This window comes from Oryctolagus cuniculus, chromosome 8, assembly GCF_051225735.1.
Source record: "Oryctolagus cuniculus isolate XC-2025 breed Fujian yellow rabbit chromosome 8, ASM5122573v1, whole genome shotgun sequence".
Taxonomy (NCBI): domain Eukaryota; kingdom Metazoa; phylum Chordata; class Mammalia; order Lagomorpha; family Leporidae; genus Oryctolagus; species Oryctolagus cuniculus.
Window position 1 is genome coordinate 64448602 of NC_142874.1, and position 15539 is coordinate 64464140.

Below are 15539 nucleotides of genomic sequence, written 5' to 3' on the forward strand. Positions count from 1 at the left end.
TCTCCCTCTCTCTCTTTGTAATTCTTTCAAATAAATACATCTTAAAAAAAAAAGAAAGTAAATACTGAATCAAATTTCCAACATTGAAGTTTCATGGGAGGGTGCCCAAAGGACTGAGTTACGTCTTGCTGACCTAAGCACTGGCAGGAAAGTGTGCCAAGTCGGGAGCTGCTGAGAACAAAGGTGATGCTTTGAATTAGCACCTACTGACTTTCTATACTCTCCCAACTCAGCATGCAATGAGCAGAGAAAATCTCAACTCTCAGCTTCTCAGGAAGGGAAGGAGTTTGAAGGTGCATTCAACATTATGGCTTTTCAGGAGGCTGACAGAACCCTTTCTGTCTCGGAGCACTGATGGAAGGCCCAGCATACTCAAGATCTCTATGGGCTGCTGAGAACAAAGCAAAGTAATCGAGTAGCTTACTGCTCTTCCTGAGGAACTGAACTACAGCAAAGTGATCATTACAATGAGGGCTTTTCCTCTGGAGTGCAGAGGTATTGAGTGTAATCCAATATTCCGGATTTGGGGGGCTTGGGCTGATCTGAGAACTGTTTCCGTCTTACCCAATATGAATCACTGATGAGGCTTATTATACCCTGGAAACTTAGGGGTCACTGAGAACAAAAACAGAGCCGGGCAGCTTAAAACGACAGAGAAATTGCAGTACTACAGGCAGACATTACGGAGAGCAAGGGATTAAAAGAAAATGTGAAAAGAAACTAGCAAACCTTAAATGGAATTCCACAATAAATCCAGAGAACACACGCCAACAGAAAATATTTGAAAGGACCAGAATATCAAGTTAGGTTGATTGGTGAAGATCCATGATGCCACTCCTTAAAGAGGAGAAGAGGGGATGGTTGTCTTTTTTTTTTTTTTTTCCTCCAATTATATGAGTCCCATTTACAAAGCCTACAAAATAACAAGGAAAATGACCCAATCAAAGCACAAGTGGAAGGAGAAGATTAAACCAATCAAGACAACAAAGTATATCCTTGGTCTCTGATCCTAGAGAACTAGAAGTATGTGAATTATTTGACTTAATTTAAAATAACCATTGTAAATGGCTCAAAGTCCAGGAAAAGATGCATGAACAAATTAAGAATTTCAAGAAATAAAAAATATAGAAGCAATCAAGTAGTACTTTGGTAATGAAGAATACAAACAGTGGATTATAAAATTTACTATGAAAATTAAAAACAGACTTGAAAAGGCAGAAAAAAGAACCAGCAGACTCAAAGGCAAATTATTTGAAATCATCCACTCAGAGGAACAAAATAAGAATAAAGAAGGACTAAAGCATGGAGAAATATAAGGGACTCATGAAACACTCTCAAGCAGAACATTATATGCATTATGAGAGACCCAAAATATGAGAAAGAGGAAGAAATCTCAAATAAATAATAGCTGAAAAATTCAGAAATCTAAGGAAGGAAATGGATGTAACACTTCAAGGCCAAAAAAGTCTAACTGGAATAAATGCCAAAAACTCTAGACCAAGACATGATATAATCATCATAAAAAGTCATGCACAGAGAATTTTAAAAACTGCTAAAGAAATCCACCTCATTATGTACAGGAAGCTGCCATAAGACTATTTCTCAGCAGAAACCTTGTGAACCAGAAGGCAGTGGGAGGATATATTCAAAGTGCTAAAGAAAAGGAACTGACATCTAAGAATTATATATCGAGCAAAACTGTCCTTCAAAAATAAAAAGGAAATAAAGTCTTTGCCATGTAAACAGAAGTTCATAACAACTATAACTTTGAGTTATAAATTAGAGAATGTAAGACCACAATACAAAAGTGTATGTAAGGATAAAGCTCTTTGGAAGGTATAAATATATAAACAAATAGATAATATTGTAACACTGTAATAGTCGTGCATAAACCATTTTAAAATCTGAAGTAGAAGTTAAAATGAAAATTATAAATGTAACCATAATTTTAAAAATGCATTAATGAATACATAGATATCTAGATGTAATTTTTTTCATCAATAACACAAAGCATGGTGGAAGAAACAAAGAGTAGAATTTTTATATGTAGTTGAATTTACATTATGAGTTTAAAACAGTGTTATGGCTATGATGTTTTATGTAAAACCCAGGACACACATGAGAAAAATATACATAGATGATATATAGAAAAATTTTGAGAAAGAGACCAAAGGAGGTCACAATAAAGAAATCAATATAGCACAGGGAAAGGGAGCAAGAGAGAAAAACAATGGCGAAAAATTACAGAATGTAAAATAATTAACAAAATAATAATATCAGATTCTTCCCTGTGTATAATCATTTTAAATGTAAGCATTAAACTTCTGAATCAAATACAGAGATTGGCTGAATGAATAAAAAGCATAAGAGTGTATGATACATTGCATTCAAGAGAAAAGCATTTCTAAAATATTTTTGAGTTTTAAAAATGCATTTACTAGGGGTTGGCACTGTGACAAATATATAATTAAATTATTATAATTAAAATATATAATTATTACTTAATAACATACATGTGCATATGTATATTTATATATATTCTTTACCCATTCATTGGTGGATTGACACCTAGGTTATTTCCACTTCTTGGCTATCATTAAGACTGCAAATATAAATGGAAGAAGATGTCTCTGATAGATTTCATTTTCCTTCAAGGTATAATCTGAAGTAGGATTGTTGGATCATATGGTAATTTTGTCTTTAGTTATTGTTTATCACAATGGCGTAATTACATTCCCACCAACAAGATGCAAAGTTCCTCTTTTTTCCTATGTCCTCATCAACACTAGGTATCTTTTGTCTTTTTCATAAAAGCCAATCTTATTGGAGTAAAGTAAGCAAGCCACTCTGTGTGTGTGTGTGTGTGTGTGTGTTTTAATTCTTTTCTTTCATTTTTTTTTTTTTTTTTTTGATAGGCAGAGTTAGTGGGAGAGAGAGAGACAAAGAGAAAGGTCCTCCTTTTTCCATTGGTTCATCCACCAATTGGCCACTACGGCCGGTGCACTGAGGCCGGTGTGCTTCGCCGATCCGAAGCCAGGAGCGAGGTGCTCCCTCCTGGTCTCCCATGCAGGTGGAGGGCCCAGGGACCTGGACCATCCTCCACTGCACTCCCGGGCCACAGCAGAGAACTGGACTGGAAGAGGGGCAACCGGGACAGAATCCGGCGCCCCGACCGGGACTAGAACCTGGGGTGCTGATGCCACAGGCAGAGGATTAGCCTAGTGAGCCATGGCACTGGCCCACTCTGTGATTTTGATATGAATTTCCTGGTAATTATTGATGTTTAATTTGTTCTAACGTACCTGTTAACCATAATATGTCTTCTTTTGGGAAATGTCTGTTTAAATACACTGCCATTTTCAAGAGTTATTTGCAGGTATTTTGCTTTTTGCTATTGAGATGCTTTGAATTTCTTGTATATTATGGATATTAACTTTTTGTCAGATGTGTAGCTTACAAGTATTCTCAGTTGCTTCTTCACTCTGTTGATTGTTTCATTTGCTGTGCAAATGCTCTTTAGTTTATTGAAATCCCAATTACATATTTTTGTTGTTATTTCCTGGGCTTTGGGAGTCTAATTAGAAAATTCTTGACAATTCCATTGCCTGAAGTGTTTTCCCTACATTTTCTTCTTCTTCTTCTTCTTCTTTTTTTTTTTTTTTTTTTTTTTTTTTTTTTTTTTTTTTTTTGACAGGCAGAGTGGACAGTGAGAGAGAGAGACAAAGGTCTTCCTTTTGCCATTGGATTGGTTCACCCTCCAATAGCCGCCGCGGCCGGCGTGCTGCGGCCGGCACACTCTGCCTATCCGAAGGCAGGAGCCAGGTGCTTCTCCTGGTCTCTCATGGGGTGCAGGGCCCAAGCACCTGGGCCATCCTCCACTGCACTCCCGGGCCACAGCAGAGAGCTGGACTGGAAGAGGGGCAACCGGGACAGAATCTGGCGCCCCGACTGGGACTAGAACCCGGTGTACCGGCACCGCAAGGCGGAGGATTAGCCTAGTGAGCCGCGGCGCCGGCCCCTACATTTACTTCTAATAGTTTCAAATTTTCAAGTCTCAGATTTAAGTCTTTAATCCACTTTGAGCTGATTTTTATAGATATTGAGAGTTTGGGTCTACTTTCATTCTTCTTCATGTGCATATACAAGTTTCCTGGGATAATTTATTAAAAGACTATTATTTTTTCAGTGCATATTATTAGCACTTTAATCAAAGATCTGTTGATTACAGTTGTGGGCATCTGTTCCAGGGGTTCTATTCTATTTCATTGGTCTATGACTGTTTTTTTACACCATGTTGCTTTAAGTACTGTAGCTTTATAAACTATTTTAAAGTCAGGTAGTATAATACCTCTGCTTTGTACTTTTTGTTCAAGATAGCTTTGTTTTTTTCAGGTCTTTATTTGTTCCATAAAAATTTCAGAAATGTTTTTTTCTAGTTCCGTGAAAAATGTCCTTGGGATTTTGATAGAGATTACACTGAATCTGTAAACTGCTTTGGGTACTATGCACATTTTGATACTGATTCCTCCAGCCCATGAACAGAAGGTGGCTTTTATGTCCTGTATCTCTCCAATTTTTCATCAGTGACCAATTTTTCATCAGTTTTTCCTTGCAGAGATCTCTTACACCTTATTAAGCTTCTGCTCATTTTTAAAGCTTTCAGAAATTCTTTTCTTTTTAAATATTTATTTATTTGAGAGTCAAAGTTACAGATACGGAGAGGGAGAGACAGAGAGAATAGTCTTCCATTTGCCGGTTCACTCCCCAAAGGGCCACAACAGCCGGAGCTGGTCCATTCTGATGCCAGGAGTCTCCTCTGGGTCTCCCACACCAGTGCAGATTTGTAAGCACTTTGGGCCATCCTCCACTGAACCCCAGGCCACAGCAGAGAATTAGATCAGAAGAGTAGCAACTGGGACAGGAACTGGCGCCCATTTGGTATTCCAGCACTATTTGAAAAATACTGGAGAACAAATGGACCTAATGGACATGTACAAAACTTTCCACTCAGCAGCACAACAAAGAATACATATTCTTTTCAATCACCCACAGAACATTATCCAGTGTAGATAACTGGCCACAATGCAAATCATTACAAGTTGAAGAGGATTGAAACCACGAGTTATCTACTCTGAACATAACGAAATGAAAGTGGAAGTCAATAGTGGAAGGAAAATTAGAAAACTCACAAATAAGTGCAAATGAATATATTTTTGAGCAACCAATGGATAAAAGAAGGAAATTATAAAATATCTGGTGATAAATAAAAACAAAAACAGAACATACAAAAATTTATGAGATGCAGCAATAGTATTGAGATAGAAGTTAATAGCAATACATGCTTACATTTAAAAATAATAAATGTCAGCCAGCGCTGCGGCTCAATAGGCTAATTCTCTGCCTTGCGGCACTGGCACCCCAGGTTCTAGTCCCAGTCAGGGCACCGGATTCTGTCCCTGTTGCCCCTCTTCCAGGCCAGCTCTCTGCTGTGGCCAGGGAGTGCAGTGGAAGATGGCCCAAGTGCTTGGGCCCTGCACCCCATGAGAGACCAGGAGAAGCACCTGGCTCCTGGCTTCAGCTCAGCATGGCGCGCCAGCCACAGCGTGCCGGCCGCGGTGGCCATTGGAGGGTGAACCAACGGCAAAGGAAGACCTTTCTCTCTGTCTCTCTCACTGTCCACTCTGCCTGTCAAAAAAAAAAACAACAACAACAACAACAAAATAAAAGTAAAAATAATAAATGTCTTACATAAATAATCTAACTTTAATCTTAAAAAATCAGAAAAAAGAATTAATTTTAAAGTTAGCAAAAAAAGGTAGTAAAGACGTGAGCATAAATAAATAAAATAGTGTATCAAAACAACAGAAAAATAGTGAAACTAAGAGTTGATTTTATTTAAAGATCTATTTATTTACTTGAAAGTCAGAGTTACACAGAGAGAAGGGGAGGCAGAGGGACAGAGTCATCCATCCACTGGCTCCCTCCCCAAATTGTCCCAATGCCTGGAGCTGCACTGATCTGAAGCCAGGATCCAGGAGCTTCTTATGAGTCTCCCACATAGGCTCAGGGGCCCAAGGACTTGGGCCATATTCTACTGCTTTTCCAGGCCACAGCAGAGAGCTGGATCTGAAGTGGAGCAGCTGGGACTTGAACTGGCGCCCACATGAGGTACTGGCATTGCAGTCGGCGGCTTTATCCGCCACACAGGCCCCATGAGAGTTGATATTTTTAAAAGATCAATAAAATTAATGGACCCTTAGCTAGATTATGAGAAAGTATTAATATTTTAAAAAATTCAAAAATTAAGGAGAATTTGGAACTGAAGCCACAGAAATAAAATGAATTATAGGAGAATAAACAATTATAGACCAACAATTTATATAACCTAGAAGAAATGCAAAAATTCTTAGAAACTTGCAGACTACTAAGTCTGAATCATGAAAAAGTAGAGAATATAAACAGAACTATAACTAGTGAGGATATTAAATCAATAATTGAAACATCCCAGGACCAGATTGCTTCTCTAGAAAATAATACCAGACATTTAAAGAAGAATGCATGCCAATCCTACAGAACCTCTTTCTAAATTTGAAGAGAAAGGAATACTTACAAAGTTATTTTACAAGGTCAGCATTATTCTGATATCATAGTTAGTCAAGGATACACAGAAAGAAAATGTAAGGCCAATATCCCTGATGAACACAGATGCCACATCCTTGACAAGTTACAAATAGACTGAGTTCAACAGCACATAAAAGGATCTCACACCATGCCCAAGTAGGATTTATCCATAAGACTCAAGGATTTTTTATATAAGAAAATCAACTGATGTACTAAATTGCAATAACAGAATAAAGGATAATAAAATTAATGATCATCTCAATAGATGTGGAAAAACACTTTTCAGTTTCAAAATCTCTAATTTAAAAAAGACACATCAACAAACTAGGAATAGAAGGAAATTATCTCAATATAATAAAAGTCATATATGAAATATTGACAACTAACCTCATATTCAATGTTGTAAAACAAAACTCTCTTCCTCAATGATTAGGAGCAAAATAAGGATACTCATTCTCATTATTTCTATTCAACATATTTCTGAATATCTTAACTTGCACAATTAGACAGAAAAAATAAATAAAAGGCATCCAAATCAGATAAGAAAATAAAATTATCTCTATTTTCAGATGACATGCTCTTGTATCCAGGTAACATTTAAAGAGTACATAAAAATCTGTTAGACTTTATAAAGGAGTTATGTAAACTTGCCCAATCCCAAATCAATATACAAATTGTTAACATTTATATATAATAACAACAAACAACCCAAAATAAAACTAAAGAAACAACCTCACAATATCATCCAAATGAGTAAATTATTTAGGAATAAACTTAACCAAAGAGAGAAGAGATCTGAACTCTGATAGCTACTAAATATTACTAAAACTAAATTAAAGACACAAATAAAAGAAAAACATCCTTTGTTCATGGATTGGAAAAATCCATATTGTTAATTATCCACAGTACCCCCCTCCCAAATCTATAGATTCAAGAAATTCCTATTGGAATATCAATTTAATTCATATTTTTTGCCCAACAAATATGAAAATGCATAGGAAGCCACAAAGAGATATGAATAGCTGAAACAATATGGTAAATAAGAATATGAAGGAACTTCAAAGTTCCATGGGAGAATGGAATTAACATTAAGCTTATTTTGAAACAAAAAGTGGAAATTAATGAGTACTTTTTTCATTATGTCCATTTCCCTTAACATTTGAAGGACCTCTAATAAGGGTGAAAATCTGAGTACCTGAGTACCTGAATTCTATACCCATTACCAGCTCCTGTCTACCTCTTCCTACTAATGCACAGCCTGGGAGAAAACAATGATGGCTCAAGTGATTTGGTTCCTGCCACTCACAAGGGAGACTTGGATTGAGTTCCACTCACTTTTGTTGTCAGCACAACCCCAGCCATTGTGGGTTCTGGAAGACTCAATAAGATAATTGAAGCTCACTCCCACTCCCCATCCCCAAGCCCACATATCTGTCTCTCAAAAAGATATATACAATTTCTAAAAAGCAGCATGGTGCTACAGATCCGTGGAACAATAATAACAGACCCGTGAATTATCCCGTATGTACGCAATATAATGATATTTGACAGGAGTACATAGACCAAGCAGTAGAGAAGGAAGAGTCTCTTAAGTAATTGGTTTGGGAAAACTGAATCTCCACAGGCAAAAGGAACAATTGAACTCTTACCTTACGTCATAAGTAAAATCAAGCGAAAATAAAGATTTAAATATGATACTTAAAATAAAAAAAAATCCTATAAGAAAACATAGAGGTGAAGCTTTATAGCATTTCTCTTCACATATGATTTCTTAAATGTAACACCAAAAATGGTAGAGCAAGCAAAAGTAAACAATTGGGTCTACATCAAACTAAAAAGCTTCTGTGTTACAAAAGAAATGATCAACATGGTGAATAGACAACCTGTGGAATGGGGGGAGCATTTACATACACCATTTATCTGGTAAGGAGTCAATATCCAAAATATATAACAAAACCCTGCAACTCATCAGCAAAAATTTTAAAAATGCATAAATACACTAACCAAAAGTTGGGCAAATGACTTAAACAGACTCTTCTCCAAAGAAAACATTCAAATAACAAACACGTTTAAAAAAATTTGTTCAACATCACTAATTATCAGGGAAATGCAAATCAAAGCACTATGATACATCACTTCCCCCCTGTTAGGATGGCTGGTATCAAAATGATAAAAAACGGAAAATAATAATCATTAGTGAGAAAATGAAAAAATTGGAATATTTCTGCAGTGGTGATGGGAATGGAAAATATGAAAGCCATTGGAAAACAGCATGGAGTTTGCTCAAAAAATTAAAACTGAAACTGCCATATTTCCAGTCATCCAATTTCTGTAGATTTCTCCAAAACAATTGAAAATGAAATCTCAAAGTCGTATTGTTCCTCTGGGTGTTTGTGTGTGTGTATGTATATGTGTATATATATATATATTATATATACAGGATATATATATCCTATATACATATACAGGTGAATATATACAGGATATATATATCCTGTGTGTATGTGTGTGTGTGTCTGTGTGTGTGCATACCCTGATGTTCATTGGAGGAGAAAACAGACTAAAAGTCTATTGATGCTTTAATGGGTAAAAAAATGTAGCATAAACATAAAATTGAATATTTCCCATTATATAAAAAGCAGCCTGTTAAAAAAAGAATACTGTCATAGTCTACAACATAATTGAAGTTTGAGGACATTATGCCAAACAGAGTCAGTCATGAGACAAAGTACTACATATCTCCACTTACACAAGGAATTTAAAGTTGTCAAGCTCTCAAACAGAAGGGAGAATGTTAGCTGCCAGGGCTGTGGGAGGGGGGATTAGGAGTTGGTCTTCAGTGGGTTCAGAGTTTCAGTTACACAAGAAAGTTTAGAGGTCTGTGTAAAAAAAAACGTGTTTACATTTAGCCATACGGTACTCTATAGTTAAATTCTGGTTAAGACGGTGACTTTCAGGGTTTGCATTTTTTGACACAATTAAAAAAGAAATCACAGGTGAGCCTGGAAGACATTATGTTAAGGGAAATAGGCACCTCAAGACAAATACCACATACCCTCACTTTGATGTGGAAGTTAAAATAGTTGATCTCATTGAAGAATACATTAGAAGAGTGGCTACAGTGGCTGGTAGGGGGGAGGAAGAAGGAAAGCAGGTGTAGGAGTGCAGATGGATAGGAGGCATAACTTCCAATATTCTGTAGCATGGCAGGGAAACTATGGTTGACAACCACTAGTTGTATATTTCAAAATAGCTAATAGTATTCTGAATGTTCTCCACACAAAGAAATGATAAATATTTTGTATGATGGATATTCCGATTACTCTGATCTTATCACTATTTGCTTGTATTGAAACATTACACTATATCCCATAAATACATAATATTGTATATCAATTAAGATAAAAATTAAAATCTAATAATGGTTCCCAGAAATTTTTAATTACTGCTACCTAACTATTCCATCCTGAGAAAGATTGCTTGTTTAATTATTTGCTAGGACTTCATGGTTTATTTGAAGGCAAATGCAATTACAAACTGACACCTTAATCACTGTTAGTTTGTTTGTTCCCCTGCCACTGCTCAAAGAAAGGTTAACTTTCTATGGATACTCTGACACGCCAATAATGAGTTTTCTGTGTCTTCTTTGAGACTATAAACAATCCATATTGTTAAACATGTGCAAAAATATCTCAGTTAAGATGTAACTTAGATTAACTAGTAATCCTAAATCACCTTTGCATATTGAAGAACTAAAAGAATATTTATGAAATGTATTCTTCTGTTAATTTTAACTTTATGTGGTCTAAAATGGTTGCTCAAAATTCTAAAATTAACGTTTTTAGGAATTGCCCAAATAAAATCATAAGTGACTTTTTGATTATTTATCTAACTTATTTCCAAATATTCAGCTAAGTCTTCACATAAACATAATTCTTAAGCACAAATCAGTTTTTATCTCCTTTTTATAATTGAATCATTAATTAATATTTAATTATCAACTTTAAAAGACTAGATTTGATTATTGTTTAGAGTCCTTGTCTAATGCGGTACAGTGTTCTTACTACTTACTACATGTTAAATTCTTTATTTAGGGAGGGTTAACCTTGTGACTACAAAGTAAATTTGAAGTATGAAATTGCAAAATTAGAATAAAAAAAGGAAGAGGAAGGGTGGGAGTGAATGAGTGAGGGAATGGAGGGAGGGAAGTATCATCATGATTTTAAAAACATATATATGAAATACATGAAATTTATTCCCTTTATATAAATTTTAAAGGAAAATAAAATACTGCCAAGAGCTGTATTCCCAGATTAAAATTGTAGCATTTATTTGGCACTTCTTGGTCTTTCAGAAATTTACTCATACCTACTAAGAGGATTTGAATCCAGAAATGTATGTTTAGCTTCAGTGCAATAAGGAGTTATGTAAGACTCCAAACCACAAAAGCAAAGAATATCAAGCAGAGAATGATGTATTATTGTTATTTCAATTTGTATTTCATGACTTAGGGCATAAATTGTTCATTGTTTGATATTTTGCCCTTTAAAATTATTGTTATTATATATTTCATTTATTTTTATCCAATATTCTTTAGAGATACTGATAATTCCCATGTTGACAATTTCCAACATGAATATCTCATGCATATGGAGTGACTACTCTTTTCTTGATTTTTCATTTACTTGAGAGGTCATCTATCTTCATTATTTACTCTGTCTCCATATATCTGTGCATTGTCGCATCAATAGGACCATTGTACAACATTATGAAATATTTGGATGTTAGCAGGACACACTTAACAAGTACCGTTAAGTTTGTAAGTTTTTTAGTTATGTTGACTATTGTTGCATACTCATTGATAACATGTGTTTTGAAATCAATCTTCAGGTCTTATGAAGAATCTATTTCTGACTTTTCCTGACATTGAATTGACTTTATAGATTAATATGGGGAATATTTCAAATAGTGAGTCATGCTATCTCTAATAATAAGCGGCCTCTCTTTTGATTTAGGACATTTTATAGTTATCAATAAAGCTTTGTGGGTTTTTTCCTATAACATTCTTGTATATTTCTTGTCAGGCTTACTCCTAGGTACTTTGGAATATTTGTTGCTATTGAGAATGCAATGCTTTCCCATTATATTTCCTAATATATTATTGTTATTATATAAGAAGACTTGATTTATGCCTGTGTTGATTCTGTATCTTTCCATCATGACAAATCCTCTTATTCGCCTCCATTGCTATGGATTAATTCTATTGGATTTCCCCAGATGACAATAATAACATGTATAAATAATGATTTGTCAGTTCATTTCCAATATTTATACCCACTGTCAGTATTCCTTGTGCTATTGCATTGGCTAAAATCTCCACTATAATGTTGAATAGTGGCAATTTCACCAAGTGTCTTCATTTTTATTTACTATTTTATTGAAATTCATTCAGTAAATAAATATTTATTATATCCTTATAATATGCCAGAGTAAATTCTAGGAAAAAAGTTCCTATGACAAAGTGGTAGAAAAAAACTGATAAAGCCCTTGCTTTTGTGACATTATTTTTAGTAAAGAAGACAGGATATACAAGTAAAGAAAAATGTAAATTTAAAAATTAGCATAACTTCACATAATGCCAAAGACTGTGAAGAAAATAAAGTATCAACACAATGAAGAGAAAGCTTAACAGGCAGGGATAATATAACAGAAAATAAAGCCTGATATATTTGTTACAATTAATGATAAACTTTCTTTTTAAAATGTTATTAGAGGCTACACTTGAATTCTGAGGATTTTGCCATGCTACAATTTTGTGGAAGAGAAATCCAGATAGGCAAAAGTAAAAGTAATTGTCAGAACAAAAGAGGCTGGTGTGTTAGCATGGAGTAAACGGAATAGGGAGTGATGGTGGGTATTTAGTGATCATTTCTATTTTCAAATGTGCTGATAAAAGAAAATATAGTATATTATAGTAATTTGAATCTATTCTATGTCTATAGTTATTTCTCCTTTTGTGTTCACAATATTTTCTTTCCCTCTTTTTTTATTTATTTATTTTTTTTTGATAGGCAGAGTTTGACGGTGAGAAAGAGAAAAACAGAGAGAAAGGTCTTCCTCCCGTTGGTTCACCCCCCAAATATCTGCTATGGCCAGCGCACTGCACCTATCCGAAGCCAGGAGCCAGGTGCTTCGCTTGGTCACCCATGCGGTTGCAAGGCCCAAGGACTTGGGCCATCCTCCACTGCACTCCCGGGCCACAGCAGAGAGCTGGACTGGAAGAGGAGCAACCGGAACAGAATCCGGTTTCCCAACCGGGACTAGAACCTGGGGTGCCGGGGCCACAGGCGGAGGATTAGCCAAGTGAGCCACGGCACCAGCCATTTCCTCTCCTTTTTAGTGTTTAGCCATATCTTTCGTTTTTTTATTTTTTTTTAATTGGGCTTTTCTCTATTGTCTTACAACCTCAATTATTGTATGATATTTTATAATTTTTCCAAGATTTTTCTTTTTCCTGGAATAATAGCTCCAAATACTCCATTTCACTATTATTGGAAATGAAAATCCTAAATTATTTTTGTAAATCTGCAACTTTCTAATCACTTTCAGTTATTTCTGATGTAAAATGAAGAATCTAAGCATAGAATGTTATATAAGTCCAGTATTTATGAAAAGTCTGAGTGCTATATTTTATTAATAATACCTTAGAGAACATTCAAACACAAGGTGTCTATGATACCCCTCCTTAGGGTGTTGACAATTAAGAGAGATCTAATAGTAGGATTTAAATAGAATTGCGTAGCAACTGACATTGTGGCACAATAGGTTAAAACACTTCTTGTAGCATTGCCATCCCATATCAGAGTGCCTGGGCTGGAGTTCCAGCTCCTCTGCTTCCAATCCAGTTTCCCTCTAATGCACATGGGAAGGCAACAGATGAGGACCCAAGTACCTGGAATCCTGCCACTCATGGGGGGGACTTGGAAGGACTCCCTGGATACTGTCTTCAGTGAAAGCTGGCTATTACAGCCACTTGAGGAGTGAATCAGCAGGTGGATGCTCTCTCCCTCTCTCCCCGTCTCTTTCTCTCTCTCCCCTTCTTCATCTCTCTATGCCACCGTGCTTTTCAAATAAATAAACATTTTAAATCAAATTTCAGGACACTCAGGAGGAAGGGAAATTTTTTGAATCTCACTACTTCTAAAAATAAGTTGCATAACAGCTTTATTATTGAGTTCTCTCCCTTTGTTGGTGTGGCTTTGGAATTGTATTTTCACTTCCCATAGAGCTTAGTAACTTCTGGTGGAGAACTTTTGATCATTTCCCCAGAACTGTTACATGAAATAGGGTTTTCCAAGTCTTCAAATTTGTATGCAAGTTAAGGGAAATAGCAAGGAAAAGCAGACAAGATCTGGGACCACAAAACATTAGTAAATACCCCCTTATATTTTTCTTACAAATACTTGTGTCCATTCTTATAAGAAGGTATGGAATGTGAAGAAAGGAGCCTGCATTATAACATCGGCACAAATATAATTTTTGTGAAATCAGTTTCTTCAAGCTAGATTTAGACCATGGTGCTACATCATCAGAAGGAGTAATAGACAATAGTGACATGACATGACAATTCTTGGCATTTATTTTCGTTTTACCTAAAACCCAAGGAGCCGTTATTATTAAAGGGATATTCAATTCTGGTTTAAATCTATGTGCTTTTCAAACATCATATGAGACTGCAAAAAGCTCTTTCTGATAGGATCAGAAGACACCTTCAAAGAACTTCATGAATGAACTTCATTCTCACAGAATAAATAAATCTTAAGCAAGAAGTAACTAGGAAGGAGAGAGTAGTCACAGTGCAAATGAAAGCATATAGTTTTAATTCAGCATGCTGACTTGTGAGAACCAAATGTTGGGCAATGAAGCTATAAACGCTCATTGAATCCGTATCACTGAGATTCATGGGAATCATGCTACAAAAGTTGAAGCTTTTACTCAATAAAGGGAGTTTATCCTATTTTAAATATTTTTACAATAAAATACTAAATTACAAAATACTTCATAGTCTATATTTCACTATTTAATTTTAGGAAATTAAATTTACTGAAGACATGAAAAACAATAAGTATATATGTGGCAAATAATAAGATGTTGAAAATGATGTGTAACATTCATGGGAATCTCAATTTCTACTGTTCAAAAACCTCTGAGAGTTTCATAAGCCTTTTGTTCTTCCTTTTTGTGATTTTGTTATAGATACTAATAAGCTATACAATTTCAGTTTATTTTCTTTATAGTTGAGACCTCCAGTTCTATACTATGACATTTTTTTCACCTTGTTCATCCAAATTGAGTATATTCTCAATTTTCTTTACTCAGTGCATTTTGGCTTATGAGTAATTTTGTTATTTGAGCTAATCAAAATAATATGTTTTAAAAGAATGTTCATACATATTATCTTGTGAGTATAAAATAGTAGGAGTGTATATCATGAATAATGCCTATATATTTTAAATGTATATATAAAGTGACCTCAGCTTTCCTAGAAATATTCATTTTAAATATAAATGATTATGTTAAGCAGTACATAATGATCAGAAATGAGCAGCTAAAAATAGCAACTGAAAAGAAGTGGATGACCTGCCTTAATCATTTGCATTATTCTTTTGAATAATCCTGTTGTAGTATATATTACTCCAAGACACAAAACAAAAAATGAAACATTTGCACTTTATGCTTCCTATCTGAAGACTTATTGAAATTTAAAAGCATAACAACACTTCACTATTGTTAGATGGTTAACATATATTAGATAAATATATTGAAATGTCAAAATTTTACATGTTATATTTGCAAGGTCACCTTTCCTTCCTCTGCTTAACTTGTCATATAGTATTACTTGTTTTCTCTACTTCTAT

At 35.0% G+C, this 15539-nt stretch overlaps 1 long non-coding RNA gene across 11 annotated transcripts in view; it reads right to left on the reverse strand.

Moving 5' to 3' along the window:
* Positions 1-15539, reverse strand: part of LOC138843425 (uncharacterized) — a 442121-nt gene that overhangs the window by 11767 nt on the left and 414815 nt on the right. The window lies entirely within an intron of this gene.